This window comes from Lissotriton vulgaris, unplaced genomic scaffold (genome assembly GCF_964263255.1).
Source record: "Lissotriton vulgaris unplaced genomic scaffold, aLisVul1.2 SCAFFOLD_1729, whole genome shotgun sequence".
NCBI classification, from domain to species: Eukaryota; Metazoa; Chordata; class Amphibia; order Caudata; family Salamandridae; genus Lissotriton; species Lissotriton vulgaris.
Window position 1 is genome coordinate 296,985 of NW_028254431.1, and position 22,636 is coordinate 319,620.

The 22,636-nt window shown below is 45.4% G+C and overlaps 1 protein-coding gene and 1 pseudogene across 1 annotated transcript in view; both read right to left on the reverse strand.

The window, feature by feature from the left end:
* The window catches only part of CUNH1orf146 (chromosome unknown C1orf146 homolog), a 277,504-nt gene that overhangs the window by 94,329 nt on the left and 160,539 nt on the right, over nt 1-22,636 (reverse strand). The gene's annotated exons all lie outside the window — the stretch shown is intronic.
* LOC147659531 (uncharacterized) lies at nt 7,798-12,134 on the reverse strand (annotated as a pseudogene).

Sequence of the window (22,636 nt, forward strand, 5' to 3'; positions counted from 1 at the left end):
GCGCTGTGACATTCATTTCACTATCAATGTATGTCAGATGGCACACATTAACTATGCAGGCCTTTTGGCGCTACAGAGTAAATGGAACCATTTACAATAAGGCGATCATTTTAGTTTGCCTAGTGAGCAGTGGGTTGAGACAGAGAAAACTGCCTGGCAATGGTTGTATCAACACAGAGTTAGTGGTTATTAAAAGTGGCTTCAGGAAAGGCCTAAACCAGAGAATAATTGAATACGGTGGAAACCAGTGAACTAAGTATAACGCCCAGACGCAGAGTGAACCAAACTGCAGTCAAGTGAGTTTATATTGAGCAAATACAGGCACAAATGCTGCAAAAAATAGGGGACAACGCTGGACACGCAGGTGAGCGTCCTGAAACTCGCGCAGGGTACCCCTAGGTAAACAGTGGAAAGGGTGCAGACTGGAAGGCAAACCCGCTGATGGCACATGAGGTCCATGCTGTAAGTGGTGAGGGGGTGACACCATGAGTTACCGGCACAGGGTGACACCAACCCTAGGGACGCTGTCAGCAGCATCTCTCTCTGGTGATCAGAGCTACCAAGCTGCTGCAGTCTGTGACATCAGTGGGGAGGGTGGGGGGGGGGTACTGGCCGAACATTTCAGCCCCCGCCTTTAGTAACATGCCACTGTTAAAAAATACTTGACGGCCCCATAAAGTAAAAGTAGTTCCCTGCCACTCCATGGCTTATTTTTAGGTCTCGGATCACACACAGTTCAAGTGTGACGGGCGCGCTCTCCGTTTGGCACCCTGCGGCCACTGACAGCAGCAAAGTGCTTTGATCTATATCACTCCCCTCTCCCACTTGCTCCTGCTGAGCCTCACAAAGTGTTTGCATCTCAGCCACAGACTTCCTGGCTCACACGCATTTCGCTAAAAAACCTTTTACATTCACACAGAGCCTTTCCTATGCAATTTCAAAGGTTTCCTACTGCGCTGTCACACAAACACTGCGCTGCCTCACACACAAACTGCACTGGGAGACACACACTGCACTGCCTCACACACACACTGCGCTGTTACAAACTGCACTGAGACACACACTGCACTTCCTCACACACACACTGCCCTGCATCACCCACACACTGCCCTGCATCACCCACACATTGCCCTGCATCACCCACACACTGCCCTGCATCACCCACACACTGCCCTGCCTCACACACACACACACTGCGCTGCCTCACACACACACTACGCTGCCTCACACACACACTACGCTGCCTCACACACACACTACGCTGCCTCACACACATACACACACTGCGCTACCACACACACACACTGCGCTGCCTCAGACACACACACTGCGCTGCCTCAGACACACACACTGCGCTGCCTCAGACACACACACTGCGCTGCCTCAGACACACACTGCGCTGCCTCAGACACACACACTGCGCTGTCACACACACACACAGCAATGTCTCACACTACGCAGTCACACACTGCTGTGTCACTCACACTGTCCTATCATACACACACTGCGCTGTTACACACAAACTGCACTGTGAGACGCACACTGCGCTGCCTCACATGCACACTGCGCTGCCTCACACACACACACTGCCCTGCCTCACACACACACACTGCCCTGCCTCACACACACACACACACTGCCCTGCCTCACACACACACTGCTCTGTTACAAACTGCACTGTGAGACACACACTGCACTGCCTCACACACACACTGCCCTGCCTCACACACACACTGCGCTGCCTCACATACACACACTGCGCTGCCTCACACACACACTGCGCTGCCTCACACACACACTGCGCTGCCTCACACACACACTGCGCTGCCTCACACACACACTGCGCTGCCTCACACACACACTGCGCTGCCTCACACACACAGCGATGTCTCTCACACACACACACACACACTGTGCTGCCTCACACACACACTGCGCTGCCTCACACACACTGCGCTGCCTCACACACACTGCGCTGCCTCACACACACACTGCGCTGCCTCACACACACACTGCGCTGCCTCACACACACACTGCGCTGTCACACACACACACTGCGCTGTCACACACACACAGCAATGCCTCACACTACGCAGTCACACACTGCTGTGTGTCACTCACACTGTCCTATCACACACAAACTGCACTGTGAGAAACACACTGCGCTGCCTCACACACACTGCGCTGCCTCACACACACTGCACTGCCTCACACACACTGCGCTGCCTCACACACACACACTGCGCTGCCTCACACACACACACTGCGCTGTTTCACACACACACACACACTGCGCTGCCTCACACACACTGCGCTGCCTCACAAACTGCGCTGCCTCACAAACTGCGCTGCCTCACACACACTGCGCTGCCTCACACACACTGCGCAGCCTCACACACACTGCGCAGCCTCACACACACTGCGCAGCCTCACACACACACTGCGCTGCCTCACACACACTGCGCTGCCTCACACACACTGCGCTGCCTCACACACACACACTGCGCTGCCTCACACACACACTGCGCTGCCTCACACACACACTGCGCTGTCACACACACTGCGCTGTCACACACACTACGCTGTCACACACACTACGCTGTCACACACACACAGCAATGTCACACACACAGCAATGTCTCACACTGTGCAGTCACACACTGCTGTGTACATACATATATATATATATATACATCTGCATAACACTATAAATACAAATATACATGCATGCATACATATATGCAGACATATGCATCTTATGTACATAACAGTTTGAAAACCCATAACAGTCAGTGCCATACAATTACACGCCTCACACTTACACTCTACTCAATGCAACATAAATACACTACATATAATCACATACAGTTCCACATAATTATATGCTACATAATTACAGTGATCTCAATGCAACATGCACTCCAAATACCACTCAGTACCACATAATTACAAACCACATATTTACTATACTGAATACAACATGCACTCCACACAATACCACTCAATGCAACATACTGATATAATACATAATTACACTGCCTCAATCCAACATACTCTACAAATACCACTCAGTGCCACATCATTACACACCTCATGTTTACACACAACTCAATGCAACATAAATACACTCCACATCATACCACTCAGTGCCACATAATTAAACACCACATTATTATATACTACTAAATACAACACACACTCCACATAATACCACTCAGTGCAACATATTTATATGCTACATAATTACACTCAATGCAACATAGACTCCAAATAATACCACTCAATGCCACATTATTACATGCCACATAATTACACTCTACTGAATCCAACACACACTCCACACAATACCACCCAGTGCCACATAATTATATGCTACATAATTACACTTCAATCAATTTATTAATTTTTATTTATTTAGTCACTTGTAAAGCTCGAACAGCTACCCCCAATGGGGGTGTCCCAGCGCTAACAACGTGTGAAATCCTAGAGGGTCCAACAGAGAGCTCCATCAGGCTAGATCCGAGAGAAAAACCAGGTTTTGAGTTTCCTGCGAAACACAACCTCGGATGAAAGAAATCTGAGTTCTTCTAGAAGGGAATTCCACAATCTGGAAGTGGCCACGGCAAAAGCTCTACCACCTGTGCGAGTCAGACGAAAGCGTGGGCAAAACATCAGCCCAAGATGGTTGGATCTGAGATCCCTTGTGGCGAGAGATCGCCTGATTCTGAGCCTTAAGAATGCCGGGCCACGACCATTGAGAGCTCTGAAAGCAAAGACCAAGGCCTTGAACTGGATGCGATATCTCACAGGTAGCCAATGGAGTTTGGCCAGGTGAGGTGAAATCGAGTGGCGATAAGGGATGTTGCAATTCAGCCGGGCCGCTGAATTCTGCACAAGTTGCAGCCGGTTAATGAGATATGCAGGGGCGCCAACATAAAGACTGTTTGAGTAATCCAGATGGGATGTGATTAGAGCATGTACTACTGTTCTGCGGGACTCAAAGGGCAAAAAAGGGATGATTTTTTTAATCATTCAGAGTTTTCCGAAACAAGATGATGAGACCTTATTAATTTGAGTCTTGCAGGACAGCGCTGTGTCAAATTGAAAGCCCAAGTTGCGAGCAGCTTGAACAGGCGCAGGAGGGGGATTAAGTTGGGATGGCCACCAAATATTGGAGGGAATGGCAGATTTTTGATTAAAAAAATAGCACCTCAGTCTTGTCAGTATTTAATTTTAAGTTATTGGTGGACATCCATGAGGCGATGTTAATCAGACAGTGGCGGAAGCGGGCCAGGGAGCTGTCAGAGTGATCCTTAAAAGAAAACACAAGCTGAGTGTCATCAGCATAAAAGATCACTCTGACGCCCCATGCCTCGACTAACTCTGCCAGCGGCCTTAGGTACACATTAAATAAAAGAGGACTGAGGGCAGATCCCTGCGGAACCCCCCATCTCAATGGTTTCTTGGTGGAAACAACAGGGTCCGAGGGAGACCTGTTGACCTCTGCCTGACAAGAAAGATTTCAACCAAGCCAGGGGAGTTCCTCCAACACCCACCTCCTGCAGGCAAATCAGTAGAGTGTCATGTGAGATAGTATCGAATGCTGCGGATAGATCGAGGAGGACCAACATGGCCTCCTCGCCCCTATCCACACACTCGCAGATAGATTCAGACACTTCCAACAAAGCTGATTCTGTGCTAAAATCAGGCCTAAATCCTGACTGTGTATCATGAAGGAGGTGGTTAGTTTCTAAATATTGAGGCAGCTGCTCCTGTACCGCTTTCTCCAACACTTTTGCCGGCTTGGGGAGCAGCAAATGGGGCGGTAATTATTAAAGCATAGTGGGTCAGCGCCTGTTTTTTTTAAAATAGGTATCAGAAGTGCCTGTTTCCATAAAGAAGGAAAAAGGCCAGACTGCAGAGAAGAATTCCAAATTTCTAACAAGGGCTTAATCAAAAATGGTGCTAGCTCATTCAAGACATGAGCTGGAGCAGGGTCCAAAGGAGAGCCAGATTTACACTTCAAAAACAGAGTCAGAGCATGATCTTCCGTCAGTGGCTTAAATGAGGTAAACACTTCCGCACAGCTGGTGGCCTGGGCTGGTGGTACAGCGGTGGGAATAAGCTGGATGTTTACTGTAATATTATTAATTTTCTCATAAAAGAAATCGGATAGTCCTTCACTGAGTGATTGGCTTAAGATGATTGGGGAGGCCATTGCAGAAGGATTAGCAAAATCCTTAACAATATTAAAAAGGGTCTTGGTAGAATGTTCTGCACTCTGGATTTTATCTGCACAATACTCTTTCATGGCCATACGTTTCAATTTGTGAAACTCTTTAAGAGCAGATCTATAACGGGCTTTAGCCTCCGGGTCATATACCCGATGCCAAATTTGCTCCAGTTTCTTACAACTGCTTCTGTTTTCTCGTAATGACTGTGTGAACCAAGGGGCCGAGGGTTTAGATCTTAAAGAGGAGAGGTTTTTCAAGGGGGCAATTTGCTCAATAGCATCGAGAAGATCTTTATTAAGTGAGGCAACACGTTCATTGAGATCGTTAACTGGTGAGGCCGGAGTGCTCTTAAATCCCTGTTCCAAAGCAGGGCAGGTAACTTTGTGCCAATTTCTACCCTTGCCTCTGCAAATAGTTTCTATCCTAGGTGACTTGGATAGGGACACCTCAAACGGGATTAAATGATGATCAGTCCACGTAAGGGGCACAGACGGAAGAACTGTAAGGTCAGGTAGATTGGAAAAAATCAGATCGAGAGTATGGCCTGCAGAATGGGTAGGGCCACTCACCCTTTGGGATAAATTCAGACCTTGCATAGCGTCAAGAAGATTTTTAGCAGGTATACAATCATGCAAATCAACATGATGATTAAAATCCCCCAACACAATAAAATCAGAGTGCTTAAGGGAAAGATCAGCGGTGGCGGCTATCAGCAAGGTAAGTGCGGACTGATGGGACAGAAATGCACTTCACATATTAACACTCAGTGCCACATAATTACATACCACATATTTACACTCTACTCAATAAAACTTAAATGCACCCCTAATACCACTCGGTGCCACACACTTACAAGCCACATTATTACACTCTACTCAATACAACATAAATACTACCACAAAAATACCACTCGGTACCACAAAATTACACTCCACATATTTACACTCTACTCAATGCAACATACATGCACTCAACATAAAGCCACTCTGTACACATAATTACACATCACACATTTACTGTACTCTATAAAACGTACATACACTCCACATACCTGTCACATTTGCTAAAGTTTAAGCTATTGGCATTATAAATGCCTTTGCTATTAATTTATCTATTTTCTAAAACAACACATAAATTAAAAAAATTCAATTAACAATTCGAATAGCTCACACTTTCCTAATGCGAGAACTATTGCATTGCAAATGCTTGTTTAATAGGCGCGCAGTACAAGTTGCCAAACATGATGACTATTCAATTTTTCTATTTGCTTTGATTTCAGGACCTGAGCTGAACACTGCAGGATGAAGTCAGTCAGACTGTGACATCCATCAACAGAAACACACTTATTATCCGAAGGTGACCAAAGATCATTAGAAGTCGCTCAGACTCACTCTTTACCAAACAGAAAAGTAGTAGTAGTACTACTACTAGTACTTGAATAATGTATCGTGTTTCACTTTCACTTCCAGACCTATGCCTTGCTTTACAAATCAGTATTCAAACAGGAAGCATCTTGGCTGTTTGTAAATCAAATAAAATGTTTTTGCATTTTACTAGTTTGATTCAGTAAAATGGAAAAACGTTTCTTTGATTTAATTAACAAACATCCAAAACACTTTTTCCACTGACTTTATCTTCCGATTGATTGGATTGCCTTTGATAGTGGAAGAATAACAAGCATAGCACTGCCTGAAGGCTTTTACCAAGCGGAACTTAAAAGACACACATTAGTTAAACAATAGGCCCATGAATTTCAAATCTCGCCACAGTGACATACCATTAAACACACTATTGCACAGAGTTCACAGACATTCAATGGTTACCTTGCTCTAATAATTTTTTTCTCTACACCGCTTAGTGTCTCTGACTCGGCGACTCCGAGTATGTCACTGCAGCCTTTCAGTAAGGTCAGGGGCTGGAAAGCTCTTATGACTAGTCCTCCCACCCCCTCCTTCGTGCACAATGCAGTTACTGGCGCTGCATACGACCGAGGAAGAGAGCAAGGAACAGAAATAGCCAATCACTGCATTGCTTCATAATAAAGCTATGCAGTGATTGGCCATTGTTCCATGGGCCTGAATCTCCCCACTCCAGTGCTGCCTCTTGTGCAGGTCTAAGCGTGTGACCTAAGCCAATCCAGATGCTGCTCTCTTATTGTGCCTACCAAAACAACATGAGAGCGGCACCAGGATTGGTTTGGTCAGGCGAACCCAGTGCTCACCAGGAGTGAAAATTTTTCTAGCTAACGCGACAAACAATTTTCAATTCTATTAAGGACACGGAGGCGAGAATTATGCTTCTCAATCTTTACTACAGAAACAGCAGCAAAAGGTTAAACTTTAACCAGCATGCCCCGGAAGGACAACCCCCTCCAGGTCTGCTCCAATCATCACACAATGTCACCAATAAAAGTCCTAGAAGTTCACGTCACTTCCTCTTTCTTTGCAAATGTCCATTAACTGTAACATGACTGAACCCAAACTTGACGCTGAACCGCGTCAGCGACCATCCTCTTCTAAATGTAGAAGACCGGTCCAAAGTATCGGCAGAAACAGCTCACACTTCAGGTCTGCTTTCCTTGGTCACCTGAAACAAGAACCACACCCATAACAACCAATCTCAGACTGAATATAACAGTCATAATTTGACAAATCGGGTGGGAAAAATAAGAAGTCAAAACATTAACATTTAAATATGCAGTCAATTATCATTATACTGATCATGAAAACATGTAATGCGTTAAGTAATCAATCCTGGGTGGGATAATTCTCGCCTCCGTGTCCTTACTAGAATTGAAAATTCTTTGTTGCGTTAGCTCGAAAATTTTTCATTCTATGACAGTCCACGGAGGCTCAAATTATGCTAGTTTAAAGTTGCTCCACCACCACAGACGCTAAAAGTGGATTCAGAGGACCAGTCCGCCGCAGCCATAATATCTTGTAACCTGGACCGGCTGCTAAGGCCTTCGAGGCCATGGACCCTCTCACCGAGTGAGCACCAAATTGGGAAGAATCAATTCCCGCTTGGGTCAATAACCAGGTAATCCACCTGGCCAGAGTAGCGGAAGAGACTGGGCGTAAAGTTCTCTGAAGCGATATCAACAGTTGACCTGGCACATCATTCCTGAACTCTCTGGTACAATCCTCATAGAATTTTAAGCATTGCTACACACACAGTTTGCTATAATGAGGAAAGGCAGAATAAGAAATGCATTTAGAATGAGTCTTAGTACGACGGGAAATCATGAAAGCAACTCCAGACGGAGTAAACACTCTACCTGCTATATCCAGAGCACGTATGTCCGACACACGTCTGCATGAAATAAGGCATAATAAAAGCTTCAGTTTGGCAGACAATTGTTTGCGCGACAGCCCTTTATTGACTGGCCATGTTTTCAAGTACCTCAGAACTATGGAAGCATCCCATAACGCCTGGTATCTAGGTTGAGGAGGATTCACCAACCTGATACCCCGTACTACCTTACAGACCAGGGGATGTTCCCCCACTAGTCTACCATCCACGTGTGGATGTCCCGCCGAAATGGCCGATCTAAAATTGTTTATCGTCCTGTAGGCCATGCCTGATTTAGACAATTCGGATAAAAAATTCACGATCACAAAGATGCCCAATCCCAAGGGATCACTCTGCCGTTTACCACACCAACGCACCCATCGTCGCCAAGCGGACTCGTATCGTTTGTGCGTGGAAGGTGCCCAAGACTGGGAGAGAAAAAAGAGAGTGTCCTGTGAAACTCCCGGCACTTGCCAGCGTCGCCGGAAAGACTCCACGCCATGAGAGGTAACTGACCCTGCAGGACTAATGGATGATGAAGGCCCACCGGATCCGTCAACAACTCTGGGAATGACCTGATCCGAACTGGTGGTGCACACGATAAGCTCATTGCCACAGAAACCAAGCTTGCGCCTTCCAACATGGGGATACTAGGACTATTTCCGCCCCTTGCTTGCGCGTCTGCGCTAACAACCTCGGAATCATGACGAAGGGGGGAAAGGCATACAGAATACCCGTCGTCCACAATTGAAGAAATCCGTCCGAGATGATCGCTAACAGATCCAGACGACAACTGTAGAAAAGGGGAAGTTGTCTGTTGAGTCTGGACGCAAACAGATCCAGCGCACACGGTCCCCATTTGGAATTCAATGCCTGAAAGACACTGGGATGAAGTCTCGAATCGCTGGAGTCCCTCAGAAATCTGGAATTCCAATCCGCCACCACATTCGACGAACCCGGAATGTATTCCGCCGTAACTGAAATGTGGTGAGCCAGGCAGTAGTGACAAAAATCCTTGGCTATTTCCGCTAGAAGTCGGAATCTGGTACCCCCAGGCGGTTGATATATCGTACCGCAGACACATTGTCCAGACGCAGTAGAATACAACAACTCGCTCGCTATGGAGACAGAGTTCGAATCGCAAAGGACCCTGCCAAGAGTTCCAGGCAGTTGATATGGAGTCGCAGTTTCTCTTGGGACCACCGTACCCCGGTCTCCATTGTCCCACAACGAGCTCCCCAGCCCCACCGGCTGGCATCGGATTCGATGATGGCATCCGGACTCGCCGCAAAGATGGATCTGCCATTCCAAGCATCCATGTGCTCTAACCACCAATTCATCTCCAAGCGCGCCTCCCAAGATATCGTTATCTGCTCCGCATAGTGTAAACCCCTGCAGAGATGCAGAATCTTCAACCTTTGTAAGGCCCTGTAATGTAACGGACCGGAAAAAATCGCTTGTATGGACGCCGCCAACAAACCCACAAGGCGGGCTAACGTCCTCAATGATATTGTCTGAGAGGCAAGCGCTCTCCTCAATTCTTTCTTGATCGCTATCCTCTTTTTGAGAGGCAAAAGTAGTTGAGAGGTCAAAGAAGTCACCTGAAAGCCTAAGAAATCGATTACTTGCGAAGGTACCAGAAGAGATTTCGGAACGTTGAGGAGAAATCTTAACTTCTAGAGGAGTTTGATTGTCCAAGATAGATGGAGTTTCACTACCTCGACCCACTGACCCATGATCAGAATATCGTCCAGATAGATTGAGTCTGAAACTTCTCTCCCGTAACCACTGAACTACCTGTCTCATGAGTTTCGTGAAACACTATGGAGCGGACGAGAGACCGAAGGGCATAGCCGAAAACTCGAACCATCGATTGCGCCATTGAAATTGTAGGAAGCGTCGGTGAGGCAGAAAAATTGCCAACCGCCAGGTAGGCGTCTTTCAGGTCCAACTGGACCATCCAATCCTGACTTAACAACATGTCTCTCAAAAGATGAATCCCCTCCGTTTTGAAATAGCGGTACACTACTCCCACCTTGAACTCTTTCAAGTTCAAAACCAGACGAAAACCCTGATCTTTCTTGGGCACCAAGAATATCGTACTCACAAAACCGTGCGGATGTGGATCTGTCTGCTCTATGGCCCCTTTGTTCAGTAACAATTGAACCTCCTCGTCGATGAAACTCATTTCTACTGGGGGAAAACTTAGGGGCCTGGGAGTCACTGATTGCCTGGGAGTCGCATAAAATTAGATCTGAAAACCCAGTACAGTCTGTCCTATCCACGGGCTGGTAGTCAGGGCCTCCCATCGGGGAAGGAACTGCGAAACACGACCTCCCACCATATGATCCCCACAATGTAAAATGGGTACCTGCATAGGAGGAATCTCCAGACTGGAACTGCTGGCCTCTGTAACCTCCTTGTTGTCCACGACCCCTGTCACCTCTGTTGCGGGACGGGTAGAACTTTGATCTCTGGGGACCTCCTCTGCCCCGTTGTTCTGCACCTCTATAGGTCTGATTGCCACCTCGGCCGGACCCTTGACATCTGTAACGGCCGGTCCTGTTAAAAACACCTGAGTGAAATGCCCGTTTGATGTTGGCTTGTGCCTTATCCAAGGCAGAGAAGATGGCCACATATTTGCCCATCTCCTTGACAAACTTATCCCCAAACAACATGCCATTTGCGATGGAACCCGGTTCCGTTGTAGCCATCTCGGCCAGTTGGGGGTCAATTTGCATGAGAAAAGACCTCCTCCTCTCCGTGGATAACGCCACATTGCCATTGCCCAGGAAGCACATAGCGCGTTGCACCCATTCCATAATGTCAGAGGCATCCAGGGGGACACCCTTGTCCTTTGCTGTGACCGCTGCATCCAAGATCTTAGTTAGCGGACCGAGACATCTAACAATTTGTCCTGGCATCCTTTCCAGGCCCTATCCAAACCTTTCTTGGGATCTTTGGTGAATTTGTGCATGAATGTCGCCATGTTTGGGTCCAATTCTGGCATATCCGCCACCTTCCCCAACAACGACGGTCGGGGACATTCCGATCGCAAGGTGGCCCTGACTTGACTTTCAACGCTCTGTCTCAAATAATTTTGCACGTAGTGCGCCACCTCTACACAGGGAACCCATTCAGTGGACCTAGGGTGAATCAAGTCTGTGGATTAAAGAGTAGGTTCTTTGGTGCCACGACCTCCTGTGCATCATAAAACATATGTTTGGTCTTCTTGACCCTCTTTTTGGGCGTCACTGAACTTTCCTCGGAATCTGTCGTATCTAGGGTAGCCGGAGAAGACTCTCCTTGCGTATCCCTGCCTGCCAGGGAGCCATGGTCCATCAGAACATTCCTCGCCATTTTCGCCAGGACTTCAGCCGAAGCCTGTGGGGCAGAAGTGTCCTTATGAGATGAACTAAACTTTCTTTTCCCATAAGATTTAAGGGGTTTCGCCAGAGGCTTCAAGGCCTTGATAAGTGCCTTATTCACCAAACCCTGGACGTGGGTATACTGGGCTTTCGCAAGGTTCTCCTCCAATTCATCCTCATAAAGCTCCTCATATTCATTAAACTCTACCCACTTATCATCCTCCTCTGCGTAGTACGCCATTTCACAGTATAGGAGGCCTGAAGGAGATTCTAGGGGGGGAGTAACCCAAGGGCAAAAAGACCCCCTAAAGGTGTATCTGAATACAGAATAACCTGGGTCTCAGCACTGATTTTAAAATAAATGTATCCAAATACAATATATATTGCTCTTAATTGTGGTGGCAGGAGCTCGCCTTGTAACTCCCCTAGTGCCAAGCACTGCTCTGGAATGCACTCTGGTAAGCGTTAAATAGGAGCCGGGGATTTGTCAGGCAAAATGTAAACATGCGCGAAGAGCCGGTGACTGAAAACGAAACCGTCTCTCCACGCATGCGCACAAGCAGTTCAATGTGGGGCTGTGAAAGAGCCTGCTCCCCTTGCGCACCGAAGTGCGAAGCTCCGCTCCCTCGCCACCGCCCCTAAACAAAACACACGCCGGAGGGGCACCGAAGCCTCAAGCCCCATCCAGGATACCGCGCCTGCACAGGCAAATGAGGTAGGACAGTGCAGCGCGCGTCGGGCAATGAAAAATTCAAACGCGCATGTCGGGGGGCATTAAAACCTCAAGCCCCGGTTAAGCAATCGCGCAAATAGAAGCACAACAAAGGCAGTGCAGCGCGCTTCACCTCATAACAATACAATATAAAGACATATACACAATAAAGACATATAAACGAAGAAATAAAAAGTCACTTATCTCACTGCTGCAGCAGCAAAGAAAGAGGAAGTGACGAGAACTTCTAGGACTTTTATTGGTGACATTGTGTAATGATTGGAGCAGACCTGGAGGGGGTTGTCCTTCCGGGGCATGCTGTTTAAAGTTTAACCCTTTGCTGCTGTTTCTGTAGTAAAGATTGAGAAGCATAATTTGAGCCTCCGTGGACTGCCATAGAATCCGGGGAGCTGCGGGTGTGATCCTGCCTCACTAAATTGCGCAGGTGGGGAGAGGCTCAGAGGCCTCTAATGCTCTCCCGGAATGAAAACATTGTGCAAGGGACTGAACAATAGTGGTAGTGAGGAGGGTGGATGCTGACGAAGATTATAGGTGAGGGGGAGAGTCTGGACTTCCTGCCTCCCTCACTCATAAAGGGAGGCGAAAAACACCGACGAACCCCATGAGTGACTGATGTGACCACACTGTAACTATTGTATTTCTTTCTAGCTCTGTTTTGGAATTATGGATTAGATGGACCTGAACCATGCACAATGACTATCATGGTGTATATTACTGTTCAATGCTGTTTGTTGCACTAACAAAAACTGATAATTAAAACACACATTCTCCACTACTCACACACACAGTCGTACTGAGAGTCATATAAAAAATAAATAATGGCATTGTCTACCCCCGTTGACAATTAAAGATTTGCTGGAAATGAGTGATAAGAATTTGATTCTGTATATCTTTACACAATACATAAAATTTGCTGAAAAGTCTTTGGGTAAAGGTTAAGGTTCACTTCCAGCTGAACTGCTGTAAATTAGTACAAACACCAGCAACTTTCATTAGCCTATGTCAAGATCCTGATTAGTATTTCAACCTTAACTATTCTTCCCTAACACCAATGCAATATTCAGTGCACTTTTCATGGCATCAGTGATACCATCAATGATGACTTAGGTAACAATATTATCATTTGATGCTACCAATGTCAACTGATTCTAAATAACCACCTCTACCCTTTACATCTTGTTTCAACCTCTAATTTAATTTCACCCAGTGACTTACCTACTGCCTCACTGATCCCATCATCAATCATTTACTTACCAAAGTATGAACTCCAATAACTCACTAATTCAATCAAAATGATATCTACTCAACCATCTATTCACTCCATTACCCACGGACTCTCAAACTAATGCACCTGGTCATTTTTCCACTGATCTGCTCACTCCATTATCAGCGACTCAGTCTCCATTTAACGACTCACTCAATCACCTACCCTCTACCATTCCTCCACCCACCAAGTCACTTTCAGCTAGATTTACTAATCCTTCATGCAATGTAGTGATGGAAAGCAATTTTCTGCGCAGTGTTGTGTGATAGGGAGAGCAGATATGTGCCATATCTACTAAGATATAACACACTTCTGCTCTCTCATAGCACTAGTGCACTTCAGGCAGCCTAGCACCAACACAGGCAACCTTCCACCACTATGCAAGGTGCTTGTCCCACAAGAAGAATTTTTTTGAACAGAAAGGAATACCTTCCTGCACAAAAACAATCCCTCAAGGCATTTTTCTCTTTGCAGAATGCAACACACATAAAAAGAGAACATAAGGAGGGGAAAACATGTTTTATTCTCGTTATGCTTCCCTTCAGGAAGCCTAGGAATTTGTAAATCTGGAATTGTGTGAAATCCATGGGTGGATGCACAGAGTGCCCATGCTCCACCCAGGGAACGTTTCCCAGAATGAAATGTAGAGCAATGCAGTGCAAGCTACTACGTTGCCTAACATTAATTTACAAAGCCAACCAGGGCAGCGCAAATATCTCCTTCCGTGGTTTTGTAAATATCTACTAGCATTTTGCATTGTGGCGCAACTACAACTCAAAATGTTATTAAATCTCGCCTTCACGCTCTTACCTTCTCCTTTCACTGAATCTATGATGTTATAAATAATGACACTAAGATGACATCTGTGCGGATGTGTGAGGGAATTAGCAGTACTTAGTCGGGGATTGAAGTTACATAAGCAAATGACGTTACATAAGGAAAAGCTGCTTACCTGTAATCCTAGTTCTTTTCCAGGGGAATCCCCATCAAACTCATAAGTATTGAATAGTTCCGCCCACGTTCGGGATCCTGGAGCACTTCTTAAAAATGCTTTATATATTTGTATTAAACTTTGTATGCAGTACTTTACATATACAGATATATATATGTATATATGTATGTATATATATATATATATTCACTGAAAAAACCATTGGTTATAGACCATATATAGTTAGGAATTAGCATTTTCAAAACCTTAATTTACTCGCACAAAACCATAGAAATTCGAATATATAGTTAGTTGCAATAACTATATATCGCGCACCCGCAATCCACTGCTGATGATGTCACATATTACATCATTCATGACATGGTCAGTGACATCACTGATGACATCACTGATGACATCACTGATGACATCTCAAATGACATCACTGATGACATCTCAAATGACATCACTGATGACATCACTGATGACAACATCCAGTGACTGTATGTTTCTGTAAAGTTAAAATATGTCTTACATATTGAAGAATGAGTGGATGTATAAGTGTCTGGATGAAGGATTTAGTAGGTGCATGACTGACTGTATGAGAGAGTGATTTAATGTGTCTCACTGAGTGCATGGGTTAGTGACTAAACTGTCTTAATTTGTGTATCATTATATCTGTTGTTCTTTAAACTGCTGCATGTGTTGATCAGTAGCTATATGAGTAACTATATGGGTTATTGTTTGGTTGCCAAAATATTTGTATGGGAGAGTGAGTGTGTGTGTGTGGGTAACTGGGAGGTGTGTGACTCTGTGCATAGATGTGTGAGCAGTTGATTCACTAGATGTATGGGTTCAAAAGTGCATGTCGAATCAGCTGTATGGGCGGTTGACTGTGTGCATGAGTGTATTGGTGAGTGAATGGATATCTCAGTGCTACATGTCAAAGTAAGTACATATGTAAAACACAGTACATGTGAGAGTTGACATATATAAATAACTGTGCATAAGAGCCAGTGAATGTGTGAGTGGCTGTATGGATCATTGTAAACTTGTATCAGTGATTGTATAAGAGAGTAAATATGTGTTAGTATATGTTTGAATAAGTAAGGTGTGTATAACTGTATAGTTGAGGAAATGGACGTGTGATTGATTTTTTGCATGACTGACTAGGTGTTTGAGTAACTCCATGGATGAGTGACAGTCTGTGAGTGTCTGTTTACACTGATTGTATCTAAGGTTATATTAGAGTCTGAAGAGGTTCATCGTATTATCACATGAATGATATCATCAGTGATGTGATCAGTAATTTCAAATGAGATGTTATCAGTGATTTCATCAGTGATGTCATTTGAGATGTCACATCAGTGATGTCACTGACCATGTCATGAATGATGTAATATGTGACATCATCAGCAGTGGATTGCGGGTGCGCGATATATAGTTATTGCAACTAACTATATATTCGATTTTCTATGGTTTTGTGCGAGTAAATTAAGGTTTTGAAAATGCTAATTCCTAACTATATATGGTCTATAACCAATGGTTTTTTCTGTGAATTTTCTTGGTTTTGTAAATGCTAATCCCTAACTATATATGGTCTATAACCTATGGTTTTTTCAGTGAATTTCATTGGTTTTTTAAAAGCTAATATCAAAAGCTGTCAAATGTCAAGTACGTGAAAGGTAAAAACATTTTCGTGTTTATGCACGCTGATGTGCTTTGAACGCTGCCACCCCCCCCTCCCCCCCCCCCTGCTTTTCTCTTAGGAGTACTCTCTCTTTGCAGATAGTGAAGGGTAGTTAACGCAGGCCTTTGCCCCCGTTGTAATCCGTCGTGCCTGCTTCTCTCTCCATTTGATTGATTGTTATCCAAGCATTTACTGTTTTAGAATTGGTTCTCTTTGGTTCATTCTCTATTTACAAACACGCACAGAGTCGCAATACTCTGTTTAGTCTTTGCAGATAGTGAAAAATCGTTTAAAAAAACAAAAGGAATCAAGCAAAATCAGTAGGCCACTAATGGGATCTCTTTTTGACCTCGCTAAAATAGAAACATTAAGAACAACCCCTCATGAGAAATACGGAACTAGTGAGATGAACTGAGCTCCACACGATGATGGCTGCAAGACAGCTCGGCTCCGCCACCCACCCCACCCAAAATAACGACAAACCCCATGCAAATATTATAAATATATACAACACACCAGCAAAGTAACAGGGTAAAACATTTTATTAAATAACTATTTACATAACTATTTTATACTTTTAGTTGCCCGATCCGGCTAGCTCAATCGATCGAGCATGAGACTCATGCACTCTGATCTCCTTGGCCTCAGTCAAGCATCTGAACATTGTCCCACAATCCGTTTGACCTGAAACGATTACACAAATAAAACATTTGTGAGTTTTAAAATTCCGGAGAAGTATGATTCACCAATACCTTTCTCTGTAGATCTTTTTCCATTAACAATCCCAGTTCCATCACCCGCCCAGGATATCACTACTGTTAGTTGTCATTGTTGTTTCTGTTTTCTGATAGTGAAGGATAGGTAATGCGGACTTTTGTCCCCCGTTGTAATCTGTCATGCCCATCTACTCCCCACTGATTGAGAAACTAGTTCCACCCGGACCATTTATTCGAGGTTCCTCATCTGTCTCAACCGGAGAGTACCCCTAATAAAGAAGACATATGTAAAATACGAAGTAATCACTGTATCCTGTTAAACAGAAACTTTAGCATGAAACACACTTGAAAAGGAAGGGAAAGAAATCGAACAAAATCAGTAGGCCACTGATGAGTTTTTGACTTCGCTAGAAATAAGAAACATGAAAGTGCTCCAAGCATGTCTGTCCCACCGCCCACCACGCCCAATAACGGTAACATGAAATAGATACAAATCAGCAGATACCTACCCCCATTCCGGAAACTCCCGAAGTGCAACAGGTCCACGGTTACGCCCATCCGGAAGACGAGGCCTCGACATGTGCAGGGCGGGGCCCGACTAGCCGCCATCAGCCGGAGAAGTCGTGGGATGGTCGGCCCGGAATGTACTGGTCCTCCCATTCTCTTCTGGCGCCCTGCAGGCCACGGGGGGGGATGTCTTGCCTCTGCCTCCGAACCCCCCCCCCCTCTTATCGCCTGGTCCGGACATCACGGATATCAACGCCAGGTGTCGGCGTGGGGTGCGCTGGGAGGGAGAGGCGGCGCGAACGAGCCTCTCCCACCCCCCCAGGTGGGGGCCCCTCAGCTGCACCCCCAACGCTCCACTCACCCATCAAAAGGGTTGTCGCGTAAGGTGCACCAGGAGAGGAGCCGAGGCCGACGGGATCTTCTTTGGCTGCGACAACACTGGAGAGGAATGTCTTGCACATGCCACTGACCCCCCCCCCCACCCCCCCCTCCCCTCGTATCTCCTGGTCTGGCCCCGGCTTGGTATGAGCTCCCCGTTCGGTCCTGAAGCGGCGCCCTGCAGGCCACGGGGGGGGGATGTCTTGCCTCTGCCTCCGACCCCCCCCCCCCCCCTCTTATCGCCTGGTCCGGACATCAACGCCAGGTGTCGGCGTGGGGTGCGCTGGGAGGGAGAGGCGGTGCGAACGAGCCTCTCCCACCCCCCCAGGTGGGGGCCCCTCAGCTGCACCCCCAACGCTCCACTCACCCGACAAGGGTTCCTCCACTCTTGCGATGCAGCGGCGCTCCACTGACCCGACAAAAGGTCTCGTCCACTATTGCGAGGCAATGATGCTCCGCTCACCCAGCGGGGGTCTCGTTTACTTTTGCGGTACAACGACGCTTTTGAGTTCAGCTAGAAAATGAGTCCTGCGTCCAGAAACGTTCTCCTCAACTTTGAAGATTCTATAAGAGCCACGTGGGCCCCCGACCCCCGATGGGGAATGACTGCCATGATCACCCACGGAACGACCACGACGTAGCCGAGGGACGTCGGCGCGCTCATGCCGGCGCCGGCCTCAGTCTTGAAATGATCAAAATCCTGCAAGACTACCAACTTGATCAATTCCGGTGGGACACCACTATGACCCGGTAGGAGAGATTGTTGCCTCCCACCCCACTTTGACTGATGGTTCATGTCGCCAGTCCCCTCTGCTACCCTTCAACGAAAACGTTTGGACTGCCGAAAGAGGTCCCGGTCCAACCACGAGTTGGTGGAGACATTTTGACTATACTTGGACCTTCCTGACCTCACCCAAAATAGCGCCGGTACAAATGAAACTCTCAACTCCTTGTTGTGCCCCGATTGCTCAGCCTTGATATCATGAGATATGTATGCAGTTTTTAGCACATGAATTGATATGGAATAAGACTGATTATATGTTCGGACAATGAATGGATCCAGGATGGGTATTGATTATACGTTCGAACAATGAATTGACATGGGACGGGTACTGATTACACGTTCGAACAATGAATTGATATTAAGTTCTAATGCATCATTGATTACTGTATTTATAATTGAAGGTTCGAATTGTCGACACTTTTGGTACTTGCTCACAATGAATTATCGATATGATTTTGTTGCACTTGTCGCACTTTTTACTATGAAATCAACGACCACTGACTCTCTGTTATGTTTTCCACAAATAAATACCCCCCCCCCCCCCTTTTTACAGTTCCAGCCTGCTCCGTGGCCGGCCCACGGGGTTGTAGGCCCGTATTTGGGCACCAACATTTTTATTAAAGGTTTTTGAAAAAGCAAACGTAGTTGTAACGCGTAGATTGGTAAGTTTCGAATAAATGGCCACTGTTTCCGATTATTTTTTATTTTTTTTAAAAAGCAGGTGAAATGAAGCAGCTCAATTAGTTAAGGGTTAAAAAGTATAGTACGCAGAAACATTGAAAATATGAATGGTCCAGGTTTGTTGTATGTGTTTTTCATTTTTGTACAGCATAAAGCAATCGATAAAGATCCTGGTATTTAGCCTCTACTTTATATGCTACCTGTATCAGGGAAGTTGTTTTAAATGCCCCAAAGTCACCCCGAACGAATGTCACCTGGCCCCCCTAGTACGAACGAAAACGACCCCGTACCACTGTAGGTTATCTCTCTTCCTCAAAAATGACAAAAATTACTTTCTAGGACGTTTTGGACATTGATGATTTTCATATGATCTATTTATTAAAGTAATACTCATCTCTCCGCATGAAATTAATTTTCCACATGCTACACAAGTCAATCTCATCTGCCCAAAGTTCTTTTACAGATTTGGGACCGTTTCCCTTGCCTCTGACTCACTTATTGCTAAGTCATTGGTGGATGTTTTTGCCGGTCGGTGATTATCCACCAAATCTCAAAGTTGTACTTTAGAATAATTAAGAGGGTGCCACCTCTCCATGTGCCGATGCATGGTATGATTACCATAGCTATATTTTTTTCGGTCCCTCTCAAGAGTTTTTTTTTTGCAGATGAGGCAGATAACGAACCTGGCATTAACTTTCTTTTCATGAGAAGGAAAAGAAAAAAATTGCCAGATAAAATTCACTTTCACATGGGACGTTCTTGGCATTTCTTTCAGAAACTTTTACATCACTGTGTCATTTCTTTGTCTATCCTGGTTAAAGCAATGTCATGTAAATAGTTCTTTAAAAAGTTTTTTTTTAACGTGTTTACTTTGTTGGAGAGTTGTATATATTTATAAGTTATTAAAGTGTTATAATACTACTACTTTGTTGGAGTGCTATATATTTTTAATGTGACACATAATTGTGAAGACTTTGATGTACAAAAAGGCATCCCTGGAATCTTCCGCTTCAGGCTCGGTCCCACACACCCTTACAGTGAGAATCCCCTCTCCAATCACAATACAGGATTGTTAACAGATAGTAGGAACGCGTGTGGTGTGACTGATCTCATGAGGTGGGGGCCTTGATCTACTGTAACTCCTTTGAACAGGGGTGATTCTTTACAGTTGGGGCCATAAACTACATCCGCAGGGCTAGGTGATAGCCTGGGACCGGCCTGGACAATCGGACACAGAGGAAGAGGAGTGTCAGAGGGTGCGATAGTGAATAGGGTGAAAGGGTGGTGTCGGGCGGGCACAGGGTGTGATTCTCAGGGAAGAGCAGCGCAGATGGGGGGAGGTTTATGGCCCATGCATAAGACAGAGAGCGGGGGTGACCAGTGCGTGGGGGAGATGCTTGCGAGGGTGGGGAGCCATGCTGAGGATCGGCGACGTGCAGAGAGTGGGTCAATACGAATTAATTTATAACAATTATTTTTAACAATATATTTACTCGCAGTGTCAAAATGGCGGTCAACACTTCCTGATTTCCTTCGAATCGAACGTTAACAGAAGTCAAGCGGCAAAAAAAAAAAAACGCTCACGCGCAACCGCCGGAAGACAAGTATCAACATATATGAGCCTCCTCAACCACCCTCAGAAAACATAGGGGGTCAGGATATGTCTCCCATACCCCCTTATACCCAATACTCACATTGCTTTTCCTCCATCTTGTAATTTAATTAAATCGAAACACAAAATGACAAAATTCCTGTTTCGCTACCAGTTTGCGACCCGGTTCGCGAACCGAGAAGCGCTTCTACCGCGAAAAATCAAATTTTTTTTATTTACCCCACGGGACCCTTTAATAACCCCAACATCATTCCTAGGGGGTCAAGAGGAGTCTACCTTGCCCCCTTTCATTAAATTCTCCCTTCGTTTTTCTCCTCCTCTTGTCTCTCGGTAGGATCGAGAGACAAGATGGCGGCCGCACCGGACTGTTTAGAATGTTGACAGACACCGGAGAGCCAATCAGCTTCGCTTCGCAAAGCTCCGTTACGCGAAAAGTACGCGATCTGGAGCGCTATCCGGGACGCTGTCACAGATATCTGTTTTTTTAAACGTTATTTTCTCAAAATCCACTGGAGCACATATATTGAGACCCAGCAAAGGCACATCGGGCTAACAGTTCCTACAATTTTGCCAAGTTTCGTGTAAATCCAATCAGCCGTTCGAGCTAAAAGTGAGGCCAAACGCCCTATGGAAAAATGAATGAGAAAAACACGTTTTGGGACCCCCCTTTTTTCTCGCCCCCCCCCCTTGACAAACCCCCCCCCCAAATTTTCAGGGGCTGCTCAGAAACAAAATGTGCAATTTTCCTGAAAATTTCAGCCGATTCCGTCCACAAACGCCAAAGTTATTAGACATAGAATTTTCAAAAGTTCCATAGAGAAAAAATCCTAACTATATATACCTACTGGCGACCGCCAGTAGGTAATATATATATATATATATGCAACAATGTTCCTGTTTAACCACTCCACGGTGAAAATAGACCAGGTAAGGACCTCTTAAACGTGACTTTTCTTCAAAAGCAGAAAAAAGCAGCAACAATTCTTTCCAGTGAAAGTAAAGTAATTTATTTCACACAGATTAAATAAAAAGACATGGTGTCGTCCATGACACGTTTCACTCCTAAAAGAAGCTTGTTCACATAACACGCCCCGGAATATGACCACAATTTATACTTAGCAAACAGGTGATTTTGATTTAGGCAAAAAAAGTGTAAAAATAAAAATAGAAGAGAGACTAAAGTGTGCGCCATATTGCAAGAGTCATAACAATACAATGCCTGAAACAGTTTACCAATACGGACTCAGAAGTGTCATACAACGTTGTAAAAAGAATTTGGATCAATATGTACAATATATACAGAGAGAAATTCATGACATATGTTAATGTAAAAACATTATCAACAAGTGTCTTAATCAATACATTATAGAGTCAAGATCAAAAATCGAAAAAGATGTATATATCTGCGGCCTAAAGAGAGGCTAACAGTGGCTAGATTACATTGAGT